Raw genomic sequence first — 20,899 nt, 5'->3', positions numbered from 1 at the left:
ATACATAACAAGAATCCAGAGGAACCCAGAAAGGTAAATTTACCTACGAAATTAGAAAGACACACATGGTAATGCATGTAGTACTAACATTCCATAGTAGGAGAAAAAACAAACATGCTTGCAGAACCTTCAAAGAATCCTTAATGCCTTCAAAGAATAATGCTGCTGTATGGATTAGTTCTAATCTAAGAATTTTAAAAGGGGGAACAAAAGTTAAAATGAGTTATGCATTAATGTAGAATAATTAGAAGTTATAACTTAGATGTTCGAGAAGAATGTTGGGAGGAAGAAGTAGAAGCTATGACATGAATCTCATTTTTAACTGAAACAGAATTAAGAGAGTTAAAATACAAATACAAAGGATTTAGTGTATAAATGCATCAATATCAAGGTCTCAATAAGTGACATTTAAGCTGAGCTTTAAAAGAAACTAGAGATTTTTGAAATTAGAGGCAAAGAGACTGTATCCCAGACATGAGACAGTCTATGCAAAGGCAAATACAAGAGAAGGAATGACATATTCCAGGGACAGTAAGGCCAGTTGAGCTAAATCAAAATATACCTGAATGGAAGTGATGTATGGAAAACAGGAAAAAAGACTAGAATTAGATTGTGAATAGCTTGAAATGTCCAAAAGAGAAGTTTGTACTTCATCCTAGAAGTAATAAGAGTCCCTGGAGTTTCTTTTTTTTTTCTTTTTTTTTTTTTTTTGGAGGCTGGGGTTAAGTGACTTGCCCAGGGTCACACAGCTAGGAAGTGTTAAATGTCTGAGACCAAATTTGAACTCGGGTCCTCCTGAATTCAGGGCTGGTGCTCTATCCATTGCGCCACCTAGCTGCCCTGAGTCCCTGGAGTTTCAGTAACATTAGTGCTTTAGAATATCACTGGTTATAGGAATAGTAATTTGGCTAGAGGGAAAAGACAAGGGATATTAGGAAGCTACAATAGTCTGGACAAGAAGTCAAGGGCTAACCTAGGGTGCAGGTTATGATTCAAGAAAGTAATGGATATAAGAGATATCACAGAGAAAGAATTGAGAAGATTATTCAACTGATTAGTAGATAGGAGGAGCTGATGATGACTCCTAGGTTATAAACTTATGAACCTGGAAGGATGGTATCACTCTCAACAGAAGAAAGGGAAGTTCAGGCAATCGGTGGGTATAAAGGAAAAGGTGTTTCAGAAATCTTATGTTTGAGATGACTACAGGACATCAAGTACAAAAGGTTTAAACAAGAAACTGGTGATATCTGACTGGAGGTCAGGAAAGAGGCTAAGCCTGGATTCTCAGAGTTATCCATATAGATGATAATTGAAACCATGGAATGAACGATATCACAGTGTGTAATAACAGAATTCATAGGTAGAGGGGAGATTTGTGGATATTGATTCAATAAAGAAGATTAAGTGTCATAGAAATCCAAAGAAGAGAGATGAAAGGAAAAAGGAAGATGTAGTGTTTAACAGTGTCAAAAGGTACAGAAAGGTCAAAATAAATGAGAATTGGGAAGAGGACAGGTTTAATGGAGTGTTATGGGCAAAAACCTAATTGTAAATGGCTGAAAAATAAATGAGTAGAAGGGAAACAAAATTTAATGGAGTTTTATGGTCAAAAACCTAACTGTAAATGGCTGAAAAATAAATGAGAGGAAACAAAGTCAGTAACTGTTCATGACTCCTAGGAATTTGGCAATACAAAGGAGAAGGAACATAGGATGACAGATTGAGGGACCGGTAGGGCCAAGTAAAGGCTGTATAAGGATGAAGATATATACAAATTTACAGGAAGTAGAGAAGGATCAGATGAATAAGGAGAGACTGAAAAAGAGAGTTAATGATTATGGGGGGGAAAACTCTAAAAGGAAATGTAAAATTATGGGATCAAGAGTACAAGTGATAGTATTGGTTTTGACAAAAAGGGTCATCTTTTCATCATCATTATCGTCTTCCTCCTTCTCATCATAACCAGCATTTATACAGAATTTTAAGGTTTATAAATGCTTCATAAATATAATTTCATTGATGCTCACAAGCCCCCTGGATTTCTCATCTAAGCCTAATCACTGAATGGGGGATTGCCTCAGACAAACTGAGACCTGGGAAAGACCTTAGCTTTAAAAGGCTAAGGTCTCTCACTGCATCTAGGGCCATCTCTAGGTACCCTAAATCTATATCTTGCCAATGGACCTAGATGACTCTGGAGGAGAGACTGAAGCAGGTGACTTTGCACAGCCCCCTCTCACTTAAATCCAACTTATTTGCAAGTCATGATGGCACAATCTTCTTCAAGAATGAAAAACAACAACAATCCTGGAAGGAAATGCTACTATCATACCCATTTTTACAGATGAGGAAACTGTGGTAGAAGACAGTAAGTAGCTTGTCCAGGGTCACATAACTAGTAAGTACATCTGAGTAAATTTTATTTCAGATCTTTTTGACTTCAGATACAGTTCCCTATCCTTTGAGCTGCCTACAGGCCTTTTGAGATTGAAGCAACCCTTAGATCTGGGTTTTGGCTCTTCTTCATAGTGTGGGACATGAGCTAGGAAGAGCCCTTGGTGTTAACTTAGTTCCTATGACTATTCTGTTTCTTCTCCATGTCCTGTTACTGGTAGGGATCACTAAGTGCTGGTTTATAATTTGCTAGGGAGTTTGTCATAGTGAAGGTACCCCACTGCTTTCATTCTGCTCTCCGTTCTATTGCCTTGAGAATACTTTCAGTTCTTATGTCCAGTAACTGAGAGACATGTCATAGCTTCCTCTACCTAAAGAATAACTCCATTACTCTAGCGTCATGTGTATAGGGCTCAGCGAAATACATTCAGTTTAGGAAAAGGTGGTAGTTCCAATAGATGGAGCAAAAGAGTTAGTTCTAATTAAGTTAATGTCACTTCTAATTAAGTTAATGTCACACACATACCACATTTCTTAAGATGAGGAGCAGCCACTCAGAAAGAAGTATACGTCAGAGGAGGAGGTTACCCACTTCCTGAGAACCACAGAACACTTATTACTTCCCTAACACTTCTCAGCAGAGTGAATCACACAACTGCCAAAATGAACATAGAACTTTCTAGACCCAAATCCTTTTTGGGAAGTAGCTAAACTGGTGGATAAAGACGGTTATAGCAGACTTAGTAAGAGGTTGTATGAAGATGGGAAATGAAAAAGGAAATGGAAACACAGACTATGCTTATTACTCCTGGTCCAATGTTTTGGAGCGGATAAAAAGACAGAAGGAACTACCAGTACTGGAAAGGGGAATAGACTGTAGAGTTTCCTGAAGAGAGCCAAATTTCCCGTAGGGCAAGAAGAAAAGAATAGATAATGAAAAGATTCAATATAAAGGGGCCTTTATTAATGTTAAAGTGGAGGTTCTAGAGGGTACAATGGTACTGGAGAACAAAGGAGGATATGGACTATAGTGAAGAGTGAGACAAATAAGGATGAGAACATAGGAAAAGGATTTTTGTCACATCAGATATTAACTCTGAGTCTGGGATACAGGTAATGTGCCTACCCTAGTATGGAGAATAACCAGTTGATAAAGGTTAAAATCCTGCCAATCAATTCAATCAATAACAAATACCAAGACACAGCAAATCCTTCTAGCCTCTAATTCCCAGAGAAACAGAAACTCTTATAGTTCTGGTTGACTTGGAAAATCATATTACACAGGAAGCCTGGGGTAATGGTGATGGTAATGCACAAAAACCTCAAGGTCTCTATCTCCCCTACTTTTCTCTATCTTCCCCCAACTCTAAAAATGACTTTAACCTTGATGCCAAAATGCCAAGATATAGCTCCCAATGAACAAAAGACTAATCTCTTCCACAAAAACTTCCCAGAAAAAGTTTCACAACTGAGCTTTTCTTTACTCTGAATGACTACAAAAACATACTAAGAGATAGTGTCCTGTAGGTAACCTGGACAAGTTTCTTAACCTATTTATGAGCCTCAATTTATTCATTTGCAAGTACAAAGTTTGGACTGGACAACATCTTTATTAATCAATATTTGTTAATTCTTGTTCAATCATTTAAGGACCTATCTAGCACTGACATTCTATGCTCATATGGATTGTTCTCTAGTTATATTGTCTTTTCAACCATACTTAAAGTTAGATGTTGTACTATGACCAAAAGGCTATAAAACAATGCATACTCTTTGATCTAGCAGTATCTACTATTACTATCTGTACTCTGAATCTGTATCCCAAAGATAATATAAAAGAGGGAAAAGGATCCATATGCAATTTGTAGTAGCTCTTTTTGAGGTGGCAAGGAGTTGGACATGGAGAGGATGCCCATCAGTTGGGGAATGGCTGAATAAGTTATGGTATATTGTTAGGATTACAAGGTGAGAACTCAGGTTGTCTGGACAGTGACAAGGTGAGAACTCAGGTTGTCTGGACAGTGACAAGGTGAGAACTCAGGTTGTCTGGACAGTGACAAGGTGAGAACTCAGGTTGTCTGGACAGTGACAAGGTGAGAACTCAGGTTGTCTGGACAGTGACAAGGTGAGAACTCAGGTTGTCTGGACAATGACAAGGTGAGAATTCAGGTTGACTTGACAGTTCTCTGGCTCAGACCTTTGGTTCGGGCCTTTAAAGGAAGTTTACACCTTAGGAATTCTAAGAGGAGCAAGTTCAATTGGAAGTATTTCCCCACGCCCCATTGAATTCTCACATGCCTATTCTCTGGGAGGATAAAAGAAGGGCAGCATTGGGTCTGAGAGAATCGACTCTGGGATAGAGTTTTGACGCCAGGCAGGCTGAAAGGAGACCAGCCTGATTTGGGGACTGACAAGAGCTGGAGGAGATTCAGAGCTCCCAAGAAACCTGCACACAGAGGAAAAGATTTTACAGATCTCCTCCCAGAGAAGGATTATAATTGAGCAGACAACTGGACCTTCACAATTCAAGAACTTTACAGTATATGAATGTTATGGAATATTATTGTTCTGTAAGAAATGATGAACAGGCAGGTTTCAGAAAAGCCTGGGAAGGCTTATATGAACTGATGCTAAGTGAGCAGAATTAGGAATGAAGTGAGTGGAACAGTAACCGCAAGATCATATGATAATCAACTATGATAAACTTAGCTCTTTAGTGATCCAATACAATTCCAATAGAGTTGGGATGGAAAATGACACCTGTATGCAATGAAAGAACTGTAGAGACTGAATATGGATCAAATCATACTATTTTCACCTTTGCTTGTTTGATTTTTCTTTTTTGTTTGTTCTGATTTCTCTTTTCCAACATGATTAATATGGAAATTATGCTTAAAATGATTGTTCTTATATAACCTATATCAGATTGCTTGCTGTCTTAGGGAGAGAGAAAAAAATTGGAACTCAATCTCACAAAAATGAATGTTGAAAACTATAATTGGAAAAATAAAATACTACTGAATTTTTAAAAAAATTGTGTTGCATGTTATAGAATCATAGAATTTAAAGCTACAAGAAATTTTAGAAATCCTTTAGCTCAATTTCCAAAAGTAAGTGAGACCTGTTTCTACTATACCCTCCATTTAGCAGGAGTAAGACTTAAAACAGATGCTTAATAAATGATTGTTGAATGAACAAGGACAGAATATAAGAAAAAAAGCAAAGAAAAATAGAAGCCAAGATATCAATAAAGTATTTTTTTCCTGAAAGGGACTATTATATAAATATAACCTCATACCTTTCTATATATAGAAACTAACTTAGAGGCTATATGAACTGACCAAAGCCAAAAACGTAGTGAATAGTAGATAGAAGTAGAATCCAAGGCTATTGATTCCAGTCTGCAAGACACTAAAGAGTCTGAGAATGTAGATAATGGAATTTGTTGGATGGAAGAGAATGGATGAAGATAGAGATGTAAAATAGAAGGCTAGAAAAAAAGGAGGTGATTAAGTTTATATATGTATATATAAACAGAAAAATACTGACACAAGGGAATGTGGGGAGGGAAGACCATAGACACAAGAAAAAGAGAAATAAGGAAGGGAGGAAGTAGGAAGACTAAATGATATACACAAGCAAACGTAATTGAAAAAAAAGTGATGAAAGAAAAAAAAGGAAATGGGAATACTTGTGGATAAAGAATTTCAAGTACCACAAATATCTAGAAATTATTTTACAACATTGGAACCATGACTAAAGGACCCATAATAATATATATAGATGATCAAAAGAACTAGGCCTGTAACCAAAAATATCATATCCAACAAAACTAATCATAATATTGAATAACAACAAAAAAAAAGACATTCAATGAACTGGCAGATTGTCTTAAGCTAACCGAACTTAATAGAAAATTTAACATAAAAGAGTTAAAATCAAGTAATAATCTCAAGAGACTCAACAAGAACAAATTGTTTATATTTGTTACGTGGAATTGTATACTATACATTTAAGATTGACATCAGTAACTGGGTAGCTCAAAGCAAAGATTGAGACAGAACTAAGTATAATCTCACTCTAAAAACAAAACTGTCTAGGAAAAGGTAAAAATAGTAATTATGCTATATGAATGAAGAGGAGGACCCAAAACAAAAACATTACAGGAGGAAAGAGAGCTAGTAGTTCTGAAAACTTACATTAGGAATGGGTTAAGTAGGGAACAATACATACATATATATACATATATATACACATACATACATATATACATATATGTATATATATATATGTGTGTGTGTGTCACAAAGAGTATAGCATCCTTTAAAATCTACAAAGAAATGGAGAGGGAATAGAATAAGGTGGGGCATAGAAGGGTGTTCATATTATGGGGAGTAGGATAAGGTGTGTGATTAAATCTAATAATAGTTTCTTTTTAGCTATATATTAACTATTATCAAATCAGCTCTCACACAAACACAAAAACTCCTATTATACTCTGTATTGAACATTAAATGCAAATATAAGATTGTCATTCTGCACATGAAAAGGAAGTCTTCAGTCTTAAACTTTAATTCACCATTCTTTTTGCCTTAATTCCCCATTTGCTACCATTCCTATTCTGTAAATTTTTACTTCCTTCTTTGATGTCTCTTTTAGTTTTTAGTATATGTATTTTAAATTTCACATTTCTATTGATATCTTTTGGTTTTGTTTCACATTCATTTCTGAACATATCTCTTTCCTCTCCCCTATTCAATAAGCCATTTTGTATAAGACTAAGGGAAAGAAAATTCAGTAAAACTAAACACATCTCTCCAATTAATAAAAGGCAAAAGGATATGAATAGGCAATTTTCAGATGAAATTAAAGCTATCTATAGTCATATGAAAAACTGCTCACAAATCAGTATTGACTAGAGAAATGGAAATTAAAACATTCTGAGGTATCAACTCATGCCTGTCAGATTGGCTAAGATGAAAGAAAATGATAAATGTTGGAGGAGATGTGTGAAAACTAAGATACTAATGCACTGTCAATAGAGTTGTGAACTGACCCAAGCATTCTAGAGAACATTTGGAACTGTGCCCAATATTAAAATAGTGTACACCATTTGACCCAACAATACCACTGCTAGGTCTGTATCCCAAAGAGATCATAAAAAATGGAAAAGGACTCACATGTACAAAAATATTTATAACAACTCTTATTGCTTGCTGTCTTGGGGATAGGTGATGTTAAGGAAAGAAGAAGGAAAAATTACAACTATAAACTACCAAGCAGTGAAAAGGGCTTCCCCTTCCAAATAGGTAAACAAAAGTTCCTACTCTACACAGCATGATAATTGCGAACTAGTATCTCTAAGGCACTTTGTGAACCCTAAAGCATATGTTATGAATATTATTATGGGCACAGATATAATACTAACTTCAAGCAATCAAGTATTCACTCAAAGAAATATAAATTTCTTAGTGGTAAGCAGAATTCCAATCTTTCTAGTGACTTCAGAATTATATTTTGATCATCTTTTAAAGACAAATAGATATCTGAAGGCCAAAGAACTTTAGCTATCAGAATTTAAAAAGAGATCTTGCATCTAGTCTTCTAATTTGTTCTTTCATTCTTTCTTAGCCTCCAACAAAATAAAGAGCTGAATTATACTGCTAATGAATCTTGACAGCAAAAAATAGAAAAAGAAATTCCAACCAAAAATTATAAAATCATATAAAATATCTGAAGTCTACTTACTAAGATACACTTAGGTCTTCTATAAACATAACTACAAAATACTTTTTAAAAGGGTCAAGAAAGATAATTGGAGATATTAATTGCTAAGTTTGAGCCATGCAAATATAATATAATACTTCCTAAATAAAGATTAGTACCATGCCGATCAAGCTACCAAGATGTTATTTTATAATTCTAAACAAAATAATAACAAAAGGTCAAGAAGTGCAAAGAGATAATGAAAAAAGAAAGAAAGGGGATTGGCAATAGCAATTTCAAATTATACCATAAATCATTAACATGAAAACAATTTGGTACTCATTTCAAAAACAGAATTCTAAGGGAAACAGTGGAAAAATAGCAAGGAAAGAGATCTAGAAGTTCCAGATTTCAAATTATACTAGAAAACAGGAATCATGGGAAAAAATTGTTACTGGTGAAAAAAACAGAGAAGTTGCTAAATGAAACATATTGGTCACACAAGACCTAACTCCCACTTGAACTGGTAGGATGAGGGGCTAGAAAGGTAGTTACTTCTTGCCTTCTAGGATCCAGGTATTAGGGTAAACCTGAAGTGCAGAGGTTGAAAATTTCTAGTTATGTTACTTCTAAGTCTCTACACAATGGACTCTCAATTGATTATCAGACAGAATAAATAAGCTTTTAAAAAGAGCTTTACTACAGTGAGTAGATAGTTAAGTACAACTATTACAGAAAACCATCCCAACTTCACCTTCACACTCTTGTATTGAACACATAGAATCTCTGAAAAGACTGGATTCATAGAGCCCCCCTGGTAAACTGAAGTGTCTAATTGCGTAAAGGTCATTTTTCCCTTTGTGAAAAGAATCCTTAAGCTCTCCTCTTAGGTATCACTCTCCCTTGAATTTCTTTGCTACATAAAAGGACACCAATTATTTCAGTGAGGAGATTCTATCTGACAAAAAGTGCTAGGAGAAGTAGAAAGCACTATGGAAAAGTAGGCTTAGACAAACATCACATGTCATATTGCACAATAAATTCAAAATGAGTAATTATTTCAATGTAAAAGGTTATATTAAAACAGAGTACAAGTTAGAGATATCTTTCACAAGTCTAGCTTAGGAGAGAATTCTTAAACAAAGAATAGGAATAATCATGAAATAGGCCAGCTTGATCAAATACAATTGAAAAGCTTTTGCATGACCAAAATAGTTAGAATAATAATCAAAATAATTGGATAAAAATCTTCACAACAAATTTCTTTTTTATAAAAACTTAAGTATTTAAAGAATGGAAAACCTGAGAATAAGAAGAGAAAATTGAACTCAATAGCCTCTAAGAATCCTTACAATTCTAAATTTATGATCCATTCACAAAAGATAAATGGACAAAGAAAATAAACAAAAAAGGAGGAAGAAAAGAAGAAGAAAAAAGAAAGGAGGAGAAAGAAAGAAAGAAAGAAAGAAAGAAAGAAAGAAAGAAAGAAAGAAAGAAAGAAAGAAAGAAAGAAAGAAAGAAAGAAAGAAAGAAAGAAAGAAAGAAAGAAAGAAAGAAAGAAAGAAAGAAAGAAAAGAAAAGAAAAGAAAAGAAAAGAAAGAAAGAAAAGAAAAGAAAAGAAAAGAAAAGAAAGAAAGAAAAGAAAAGAAAAGAAAAGAAAAGAAAGAAAGAAAAGAAAGAAAAAAAAAAAGGAGGCAGAAGAGGAGAAGAAAGAGAAGAAAAATGAAAGGAGAGAGAAATATAAACTACCATGTGAACAAACTAATCACTGAGACAAACGAAAACAAAGTGTGTTGTTCTATCCCACATCACCAACCCGGCAAAAATGACAAAAGAGAAAAATAATAATTGTTAGAGATGTTGTAGGAAGACATGCATACTCATGGACTGTTTAAAGAACTATTAATTGGATTTAACTGTTAATATTATGTTCCCAAACTCAATAAACTCATGTACCCAAGGAGTTCAAGGTTAGAGGGAAAGGACCAATATAAACAAGAATATTTCAAGTAGCAACTTTTGTTGTAACAAAGATCTAGAAACAAAATAGGTACCAATTAATTGGGTTATAGATGAACAAAATACAGAATTTGAATGTAAGGAAATCTAATTATGTTATGAGAAATGATGAATATCTGAGAGAAATATGTAAAACTGCTTGTATGAACAAATATAGAGTGAAATAAGGAGAACAATTTATATGATGAGTTCAATAATAATGTGTGAAGATGAAACTTTGAAAAAGCTCAGAATCTTTGCCAAAGTCTTCAAAAAATTTAGGATGAAACATACCTCACCCTCCTTGACAAAGAAATGATGACAGAGGTACAGAACATTATGTATCCTCTGATATGGCCAACATTTTGATCTGTTTTGCTTCACTATATGTATTTGTAATAAGTGAGAGCTTCTATTTGAAAAAGAGAAAAAAGTTCATTAGTAGTAAAAGACATTTAAAAAGAATTAAATAAACAATTTTTAGTGCAGAATAAAAAGGAAGTACTGAAGGAAAGATAAATAGCACACTTTATTATAGGTATCCCTGAAAAGGAAAATGCTTTAGTTTATTAGGCATTTATTAAGTGCCTAATATTTCAAGGCACTAAGCTTGACAGAGAAGATGCAAAGATGAAAAGGTATTGTCCACAAAAGCTTGTACTCTTGAATAGTGGCAAGATGTTGTTCAATTGCATCTAACTCAAGATTCCAGAAACATATTGTCCATAGGATTTTTCGTGACAAAGGTATTGGCATGGTTTGCCATTTCCTTCTCCAGTGGATTAAGGCAAACAAAGATTAAACCTTGTCCAGGGTCACATAGCTAGTAAGTGAAGCAGAATTTGCTTCACATAGAGTCAGGTCTTCCTGACTCTATTTACTGAACCATCTAATTGCCTCCTAGACTGGTAAGACACATTCACAAAAAATTTACACAAAAATCAATACAGTATATGAAGAAAGAACAGGAAAGACTTTTGGAAGAATCAGAACAAGTTATGAAGATCAATAAAGATTTCATAGAAGAAGTATCTAAGTTTGTCATTAAAGGAACTGAGGGGACAATTTTAACTCAATTAAGAGGTAGGTAAAGAAAGAATTGTAATAAAATCTTAATTGCTCTTGCTTCTAGTCTTTGCCCTTCTCCAATTCATGTTTTATTTCTAGCTAAAATAACTCTTCTGAGATATAACTCATAAGGAAATCCACAAAAACCCTTCTCATTCTAATTTTTAGTAGTAATGACAGCTTTATAGAACAAGAAGAATGGCTATAAATTTACAACATCCAGACATAAAAACTAAGATATTGCTTCTATGAGTTTATCTCTTCTAAATCAGTCATTAAAACTGACTACAATTTAATACCTTTGAAATTGATAATATTGAAATATTAAAAAAAATTGAGCAGGAAAAAAAATCTACAAATTTAACAGAAAGAGTACTTACATCTTACAGATAAATCTAATTTATGGCTGAAGCAAAGTTGCTAAGACTAAAGAATTTATATAATTCAAGAGTAATTATCATTAAAAAGACCTCAAAGGGTTTTTAAAAAATGAACATTTCCCTCTACAGAATATAGTAAAAACATGGATTGTACATGAAATTTCAAAAAGATTATGTGCAATTTGCTTTTTTATGAAATATGTAATAAATTCAACATGTAATTTTCAAAGCTATCCTTGGCTTTCCCATGATTTTTTTAGGCCTCTTATTTTCTTCTGTACTTTATGAAGACATGCTTCAGTGATTCTCTTTTCTTTCTTCCTTTTTCTTCCTATTTTTTGGGGGAGGAAAGGTTTATTCTATCCTTAATTCACCTTCTTCCTCTTACCTGTTAACTGTCTCTTCTCTCTAACCATTATATTAATTATTTCAAGAAAGCCTTAGTTATGCTTCACTTCCCTTGGGACTCCACTGTCATCTCCTTTACAAACTAACCCAAGGACTTATTTCCTTCCTTTTCTTTTTCCTCCAGCTCAATATATCATCTATGGCTCCAATCATCATCTTGTAACTTTCTCAACCCATGTCCCTCTCTGGATATCAATTCATGTACGTTATGGTCATCTCCAATAGACTATAAACTCCAGGTACATAGTAAGGATCTAAAGTTTCTTCTTTCATTGATTCACATTTGGATAGCAGAACCCATATCATCATGATGAGTTAATACTAACGTTGTGAGCATAAAAATAAATAATATTTTTTCACGTTTTGTTTTGTTTTCCTGTCATGGCATTCTGAAAGACCTTAATGCTTTACTAAACTGTATTACTAAATATGTATTTAAAAAGTGTTGAGGTAACCACGGATCTTGCTCAAAACCATAAAGATGTCAACTTTCAACCAAATGAAGCAATATCATTCTGGCTAAACACCAAGAAATATCAATTACGTTCAAGGGATATTTGAGAACTCAATTTTTTTCTCACAATCATCAGGATAATGACATATAAACATAGCTAGCCATCTGCTCTCTATTCTTGGGCAAGAGAAAAATGTGAATAAGTATCATGTTCAATTATGTAACAAAAATTTTATAAAAATAAAAATTAATAACATAAAAAAATCAGAAGACTTTGGGCAACTTTGTACCAAGATTTCTTTTTATGATAAATGGATTGAATTTAACACAAAAATACACACAGACATAAGAAACTACTCCACTTAGTCTTTTATTAATGATTTTTATATTACAATCATTTTGAGATACACACCTTTTCCCTTCCTTCCTCCTACCCCAAAGCAAGTCCTCCCCAAATACCTATTTTTTGGAGCCTAGTTATCCCTATCTCCCCTACATTAAAAATGCAGATGAGATTAGGACCCAAACCTTAAAATCAAATGATGCAAAAGCTCACTGAGGGAATCACAATATTTGTGCTTGAAGTTAGTAGTTACCCAATTTGCTCAGAACTCCCAAACTCAAGAAACCCAGTAACCTGACCTTCCCCCAAAGGTAGGTATTTTGAGGATACCCAGCCTCACTTCCTCTTAAAAGCCTTCCCAGATTAATCCTGATTGGTCACTCTGGTGTCATGAATAGTCACAGCACTATAAACTAAGTTTAAATTATCAAAAAATACCAATTATTGCAGATGTGACTTTGTCATTCCTAAGTGTACATTTAATTTCCCCAATTAGATTCAGAAAATCATGTAGTAAAAGGAATATTAAAGGGTCAAAACAGCTAGATTAAAATCCTAAATCTGCTACTTGCTATTTGTGTGACCTCAGGTAAATCACTTCATATTTCAAAACCTCCCCCTTCATTGTCTTCTTTGCAAAAAGAGTTTGAAGACTATCTCTAAGGTCTTGCTGTCTACCATGCTTACGACATTTAATTATAAGTTCTTCAAAGACAAAAACTGTGTCTTTTACTTCTTAAATCTCTTCACACTCTAAAAGTCCTACTTTGCTTCTCGAGGCATGAATATTACTATGAATTCTCAAAGGGCATACCAGGGCAATGAATGAAAACTCTGTCAGGTCCTACTAAGAAAGAAAATTCAGGCTTATGATGAACTGTGTATCAGTCTAGCTAGAGGCTCCTAATCTATAAGTTGGCCACTAACTGTTAAATTTTGGGAGTCATCTTGCTTAAAACCCAAATCATTCTCCAAGGATAGACAAAGTAATAGATGAGGTATTTGTAAGGGATACATACCGGGCACTGTGCTGAGGGCAAAGGACACAAGTATTTAAACAACTACAATATACAGTTTACCTTTGAGGTGCTTATATTTTAATGGTGGAAGACAACATATAAAGGGAAGTTGGAAAGTTGGGAAGATAAAATCATTTTTATCGGTGCTTAACATAACACTCCATGGGCCCTTACTACTTCGACCTCAGGCAGCCTTTTGTCTTAAAATCATTAAATTTGGCATCTGACCTGAATAGAAGCTTGAAAAATCATGGGGATACTCAGGTGTTAACTTTTTTTGTTTTTGTTTTTAATGGGGGTAAGGGAACAGGGTTTAGAAGACTGAGTTTAAGCTCAATATTATTATAAAAATATTTCTTTTATGATGTCAGAACATTTCAGCATTCATAAACATAAGAAGCATTGGATTATCATATACAAAAGCAATAAATTTCCAGAACACCGACAGGTTTCCTCACTGTCTTAGGATATGGTGAAATAAATGTTTGAAACAACTATTCTGAAATCTACTTATTTACTATGTACCAAGCACTGTGCCAAGTACTGAAGATACAAAGAAGGGCAAAAATAATTCCTGTCCTCAAGGAACTTACATTCTAAGGGGATACAACATGGAAATAACTAGGTACTAAAATATATATATACAGATTAGGTAGGTGACAATTAGAAAAGTGAAGCTTTTGAAGCAGCTGGGGTTATTAGGAAAAGCCCTCTATAGGGAATGTAATTTGGGAAGAATCTTAATGCCAGGGAAACCAAGAGCAGATGAAAAGTCAAAGTATCCCACGGATGGGAGACAGCCAGTGCAAAGGTCCAGGGATCAGGAGACAGAGAGTTTGTTCAAGAAACTACAAATAGGCCAGTGTTGCTGGATCATAATGGCATGGAGCAACAATATAAGGAGACTATAAGATTGAGAGTGAGCCAGATTATGAAGAACTTTAAATGCCAGAGGAAGTTATATTTGATCCTAAAGTAGTAATAGGGAGTCACCAAAGTTTATAGGCAAACCCATCTACACTTTAGAAAGATTATATTGGCTATTGAGTAGAAGGAATGTTATGAGGACAATCTTAAGGCAGGCAGAGACTCCAGTTGGAGGGCTAATCCAGGAGGAAAATAAAGAAGGCCTGAACTAGGGCAATGGCTATGAGAAAAATATTAGAATATTTTATAAGCAGAAAAGACAGCATTCCCGAAATGGACTGAAGATATGTAGAGTGAAAGGGAAGAGTCAATGATGACATTGAGGGGCAGTTAGGTGATGCAGAGCACCAGCCCTGAAGTCAGAAGGACCTGAGTTCAAATCTGTTTCCTAGTTGTATGATCCTGGGCAAGTCACTTAACCCCAATTACCTCAGCAAAAAAAAAAAAAAAAAAAAAAAAAAAAAAAAAAAAGAGGATGACATTGAGACTGTAAACTCCAATGTCTAGAACAATGATGTGCTCCTGATAGTGACAGTCTCAAATTCAAAGGACCATATTAAAAGGGATCTAAAACAGGGTTAGGGAACCTCCAGACCTTGGGTCATGTAAGGCCTATGAAATCAACTGCAGGTGATTATGAGCTGAAAGCTAGGTAGAATTTCCTATTGCTTGAGTTCTATAAGTTAATAATTTTGTAAAATGATCTTACAAAAACAAGTCTCACATCCAACTCTGAAAGACTTGAAAAAAAACTCTAACCATTACAATGATCAATCAGGATTCCAGGAAATTCATGATGAAGTAGCTCACCCACCTCAGAGTACAGATCGATATATAGCAATTTTGGACATGATCAATTCAGAAATTTGTTCGGTTTGAATACACATATTTGTGACCTAGGGCTTTGTTTTTCTTACTTGCTGAAGAGGGGATGAGAGAGGTAAAACAGATCTTAAATGCTTTTTTTTTTTTTTTTAATTTCAACAATAGTTCTTAGTAATAGTTCTTAGTGTAAACCATAAGAACCAGAGGCCCAAATATTTATAAGAAAACCTGAATAAGTATGTCTGTGTATTATATGTGTATCTACCTCCATATAAATCTAAAATATATCTGCACATTGTCAGAAATGTGACCTGCCTAAATTTTTGTCATTCTTTTCATTAGAAAATTATATGTAGCACTAGAAAATCTCCCTTCATATTTTTCCATTCTTTTTTCTTAATGGCTTGGACTCTTCTTTCTCTGTTGTAATATATATATATATATTTAAGAAGTATATAAAGAGTATTCATGAAGATAAGGTCAAGCACTTTAAAACTAGTTTGGTGCCAAATATAAAATGCATGAGCATAGATAGGTTTTACCAATATAGGCAGGATCCAAAAGACAGACTGTATTCCAAAAGTTCATTTTAAAGCTACCTTGCAATTTTAGATTGAAATGATATAAATGTTTGTTAGGTTCTCATCCTAGCCTGATATAGGCTCCCCATAAGGGAGCAGGAATACTATATATTTGCAATGAAAAAAATCTAAAATAACATTGTCATAATAGCTGCAATTTAAAAGATCACAAAGAAATATGAAATATATATATATATATATACACACACACACACACACACACATATATATATATATATATATATATATATATATTTAATTCATGCTGAAAGCTGATACCTCAGAAAGGGGTAAAGGTTTCATCAGAGATGAGGAAGTAGATGAAGATATTGAATAAAAGTCATTAGGCCTTTTTAAGATCCTTAGAAGCGAATGATCCTGATTCTTTTTTCAGTTTAATTTTCTTTTAGATTTATGGCTTTTCCCTTCTTCCCTTGATAAAGGTGTGTCTCTGAAACTGCTTTTTAGTCAAGTAACAAAGAGAGAGAGAGACACAAGTAAGCCAGGCATAAAAGAAAGAACTCTGGAACTGAAGTCAGAGGACCTGGAATAAACTACAGGCTCTGTTTTTTAATAGCTGTGTGACTTTGGGGCAAGTTGCTTACAGTGGGCCTCAATTTTCTTCAGCTATAAAAATTAAAGGTTTGGATGATACAACCACTAAAGCTCCTTTGGCATAAAAAGATGGATGGTCCTGCCTTTACTAGACAAAAGTAGCAATGTATTAATACTAATATATCAGAAGGAGCACGTGTTATCAAAGGAGATATGTATACTTTTGGGAAATTAAGTCAAAGATAAAAGTGGAGTATTGGAAATTCCTTAGAGGACAGAAAGGAAATTTGTGATAGACATTTCTATGCAATTGTCCAGTACACATTAAGGAAAAGTGAGGATGTGGGTGCTAGGGAAAGTGAGAAATGTGCCTAATCATGCTCAGTAATACAATCCTGACACCAATGCTCGTCATAGTTCAGAGAGTAACTTTAATTATTAGTTGTTCATTATCATATAGATCACAGAGAAGCAACAATTAAAAATTGCTTTGGTTACAAAGAATTATGAGATAAATTTCTAAGAATTTTTAGTCTTATACTATGATCCAAATCATTCTTATCCAATTTTATAAAGAAAGGACCTGAACCTGAGATTTCATTGGTATATGAACTTCTTAGTGAGGAAATTTCCATTATCAATGTAGTTTGGTATTTTTTTTTTTCTGAAAATAACAGTCTTAGAGCACTAAGAAGTTAAAGAGAGGTAGAGAGAGGGAACTATGCTAGAAGTTCCCTCACAGATGAATTCACAAATCCACACAAAACCAAATCAAACTAAATCAAACCAAACTAAATTAGGATTTAGTATGAGTAGGTATTTAATATGCTAGGTAGATGAGATACAAAGTTTAAATAACATGTGCAATAGGAATTTCTGATTCATAAGTATCATTGATATTCACACAATAGCCAATATTCTTTCAAAAGACAAGAGAGCCATTAGAAACATGAAGAACACTTGTAATAGGAGTGCATTGAAAAGTTCTATGCAACTCCTTGTAAAGGTAGAATGGAAAAATCTGCTTTGTAATAGTGGTACAAGAATCCATGATTTGGGACATTTAGTTTATATTTTAAAGATCTGCATGGACAATAAAACAAAACCACTGAAGTTGGGGAAAGAGAATTTTGTTATACTGTATTCCAGTCCTCTCTTCTTCAAGAATACCCATTGTATAGCACAGAAATGGTTGGCAAAAAGAAATCCCCATATACAAGATGGGTAATAAAAAAGTTCTGCTAGCATCACACAATGTCCACCCCACACACATTCTTAAATTCTTCTGAAAATTCAGAATTTTTAATTCTTCTTTATATGCAATCTTACCAAACTTGTTACTTCTTACACTTTTTTACAAATATTAGACCCAAGAATCCAACATAATTCAATAACTACCTGAAATAATACTACATGTGGAGGAAGAAAGTAACACCAAACTCTCTTTCCTAGTCTACCTTCCCCCAACAAACTTCAGCATCCAATGGTGAATTTGGAAAATAGACGTTTCATATGACTATACGGTTTTCAATGAGAATGTGAATAATTATTTCCCCCTCCTTCTTTAGTTGTATTCTTACTCAATTCACTTTCCTATAATAACAAACAAAACTCAGAAAAAGTAATGTGCCAGAATTAAAAAAAAAACCAAAAACCGCTCCTGCTTAACATTTGGAAAAATAGTGCTATATAGCATGTTATTGCCAACAACAATTCAAAAAGAAAATAAGAAGCTGTTCAAAACACTAAATTCTATTCAAGATAAAATTTCTCCAACAGGTGGAGAATACAAATGTTTGGTGATTTCTTCATACTTTGAATTACAAAAACTGGATCCCTAATGATCTTCATTACATTGAAACAAAATGTAAAGACTCCATTCTCTACAAAGATAGTGCAAAAACTTAGACCTCCCCAGACTCCACTTTTAAAAAATTATTTTCGAGTAATAATACTTAGTGTAATCTGGACTACATTGTTTACTGTTGTTTGTTTGCCAAAGGAAAAACAAGAGTGCATACACTTAATAGCTGGGGAAAAAAAACCCGAACAAGACTATTTTAATTAACACGAGTTAACTGGGTGCTCATTTCCTACTGTCACTCAGAACTAGCAGGCCAGTTAGCTTCTTTCATCTCTCTGGGCTGTTACAGTTTCCAGCACACAACGGACACCGGTGACAGAACCAAAGAATAACTGTCCTGCAACTAAAAATAAAACGCCCACCTGGAAGGGCCCGAGTTTTCTTCGCTACGAGATTTCATTATAAGCACATCGTGGTCGTGACACAAATGTTACCAATACATCGGCCGGTTTAAAAGCGCTGGTGATGAATTGCTATCACGAAGCATTTTTCATTCTTTCTTAATAAACTTTACAGGGAGGGAGGCTGCCCAAGAAGGGGGAGCACGGTCGTTTACAAACAACAACAGCGGAGGCGGTGGTAGTGGCTGCAGCGACGGTGCTCCACCACTTCCATTCCGCAGGTTTGGACCCCCTGCAGCGGCGGCCGCAGCGGCAGGGACGGCAGCATCTCCCAGGCCCTGCTTCACTGCCCTGGGATGACAGGCGGGCTGAGGGCTCACCCGCCACTTCTTCGGAGTCCGTGGGGCTTCACACGAGCCGAGCAGGTGGGATCCCCGGGAGTCACCTCAGCCTTACGTAACGGGGATGTCAGGAACCCAGATTGGGAGCCTTCCCCGCTCCCTCCTTCCCCCTCCCCCACCTCTGTCTCTCAACTCCCTCTCCCCCCGCCCCCACCTGCCCCGTCTGCAGGGAGGAAACAAACAGCCTCGAGCGGCGCCCCCCCAACCCCCGACACCGTCTTCCCGGATCACCAGCGGAGCCCAGGGGCCGAGCGGCAGCCGCCAAACCTGTCCCGAGGAGGGAGAGCCGGCGGCCTGGCTACGAGGAAAGCGCAAAGTGGCTCTGCCCTCACCGGGTCTGAAGAAGTGGCCCACAAAGCCCGACTCCCCAGACCCTTCAGGGGGTTAGAGGCTAGCAGCCCCCGGCCACCCCCGCCCGGGACCCGCTCGCGGACCCCCGAGGGCGCGAGCGCGCGTACACACACACACACACACACACACACACACACACACCACACCACGCACAAGGAGCCGTCCCCGGCAGTGACAGCTCCACATGTCACCGCTCGGCCACCCCACTCCCAAGCACTCACCGCTTGGGGCTCCGCAGCTACAGGGCCAGTCACCCAAGCAGCAGAGCCGGGGTCCCCCCCTCCCCGGCAGCTGGGCACGAGGAGCCAAAGCGGCGGCGGCGGCGGCGGCTCCTGGCCAGCTTAGATCATCCCGAGCCCAGTGCTCCGCCCTCCGCGGAACCCCAACCCGCCAGCCCGTGGCCTGCTGCCTCAGTCAGGCGGGACTCCTCCTCCCCTCGCGGCCGCCGCTGCCTCCGCCTCCGCCTCCGCCTCCTCCTCCCATCGAGGCCGCCGCGGCCGTCGCCATCTTGACAGTGACGTCACCATTCCGGCGGGCGAGCGGCCAACCGGCGTCTCCTGACGAAGTGGGCAGGGGCGGAGGGGGGCGGGGGAGAGACCCAGAGGTAGGGGAGTCCACCGGGTCCCAAAACCCTCCATATCACAGCAGGAGGGAAAGGGGGCGGGGCAGAAACTGCCCAACCCTCATCTCGGCTTTGGTTGTTTGGTAAACCTACAGTCCTAGCCCGCCTGACAGCCAGAGCGCGGGAGAGGCTGCCCTATCCGTACACTGTGAGTGTGAGGAATCTGGATGAGATAATCTTGGCTCCCCACTCCACACCCTAATCTTTCACACTTGCATCTACCTGGGGCGAGCTCGCGGATCTCCTCATGCGCCTTTTATCTCTGAGAAGTGGCCCGAAGCAAGTCCCTAACGGGGCAGGACCAATCCCGAGGCTGCCTAGGGACAGTTCCCCAGCCAGGACCCTTAGCTTCCTCCCTCTAAATCAGCTCAGGTGCGATTGGGAATCCCCCTGGGGCACTCAGCCCCACGAGGGTTTCGTTACCGCTATAAACAACCTTGCAGAATGGGGAATCCAGGGACTTTCTCTAGAAACTACACTGGATTTAAAAAAAAAAAAAAAAAAAAAACAAAAAACCACCCACCATTAAGAGCACGAGGGTTCTGGAGAGGGTTTTGTTCTGGTTATTGTTTTAATTTGGAGTTTATGCTGGCTAATTAATTATGGCCTATTCTCCGCTACGATGGAAAGAAGAGGGAAGTGGATGGTTCTGAAATTCC

General features: G+C 36.7%; 1 protein-coding gene across 8 annotated transcripts in view; it reads right to left on the bottom strand.

Moving 5' to 3' along the window:
- DENND4A (DENN domain containing 4A) overlaps positions 1-20,124 on the bottom strand; it is a 126,793-nt gene extending 106,669 nt beyond the window's left edge. For 5 of the 8 annotated variants that reach the window (XM_074294772.1, XM_074294776.1, XM_074294775.1 and 2 more), the window contains exon 1: positions 19,840-20,031. The gene's annotated coding sequence lies outside the window, so the exon portion shown is untranslated. Of the gene's footprint in view, positions 1-19,839 lie in introns of all 8 variants that reach the window. The other 3 variants (XM_074294773.1, XM_074294774.1, XM_074294777.1) reach the window with 1 other exon arrangement.
- Between the last annotated feature and the right edge of the window lie 775 nt (positions 20,125-20,899).

Source organism: Sminthopsis crassicaudata, chromosome 2, assembly GCF_048593235.1.
Source record: "Sminthopsis crassicaudata isolate SCR6 chromosome 2, ASM4859323v1, whole genome shotgun sequence".
Taxonomy (NCBI): Eukaryota; Metazoa; Chordata; class Mammalia; order Dasyuromorphia; family Dasyuridae; genus Sminthopsis; species Sminthopsis crassicaudata.
The sequence above is the reverse complement of the archived record's forward strand: the minus strand, read 5'-3'. Positions and strand labels throughout refer to the sequence as shown.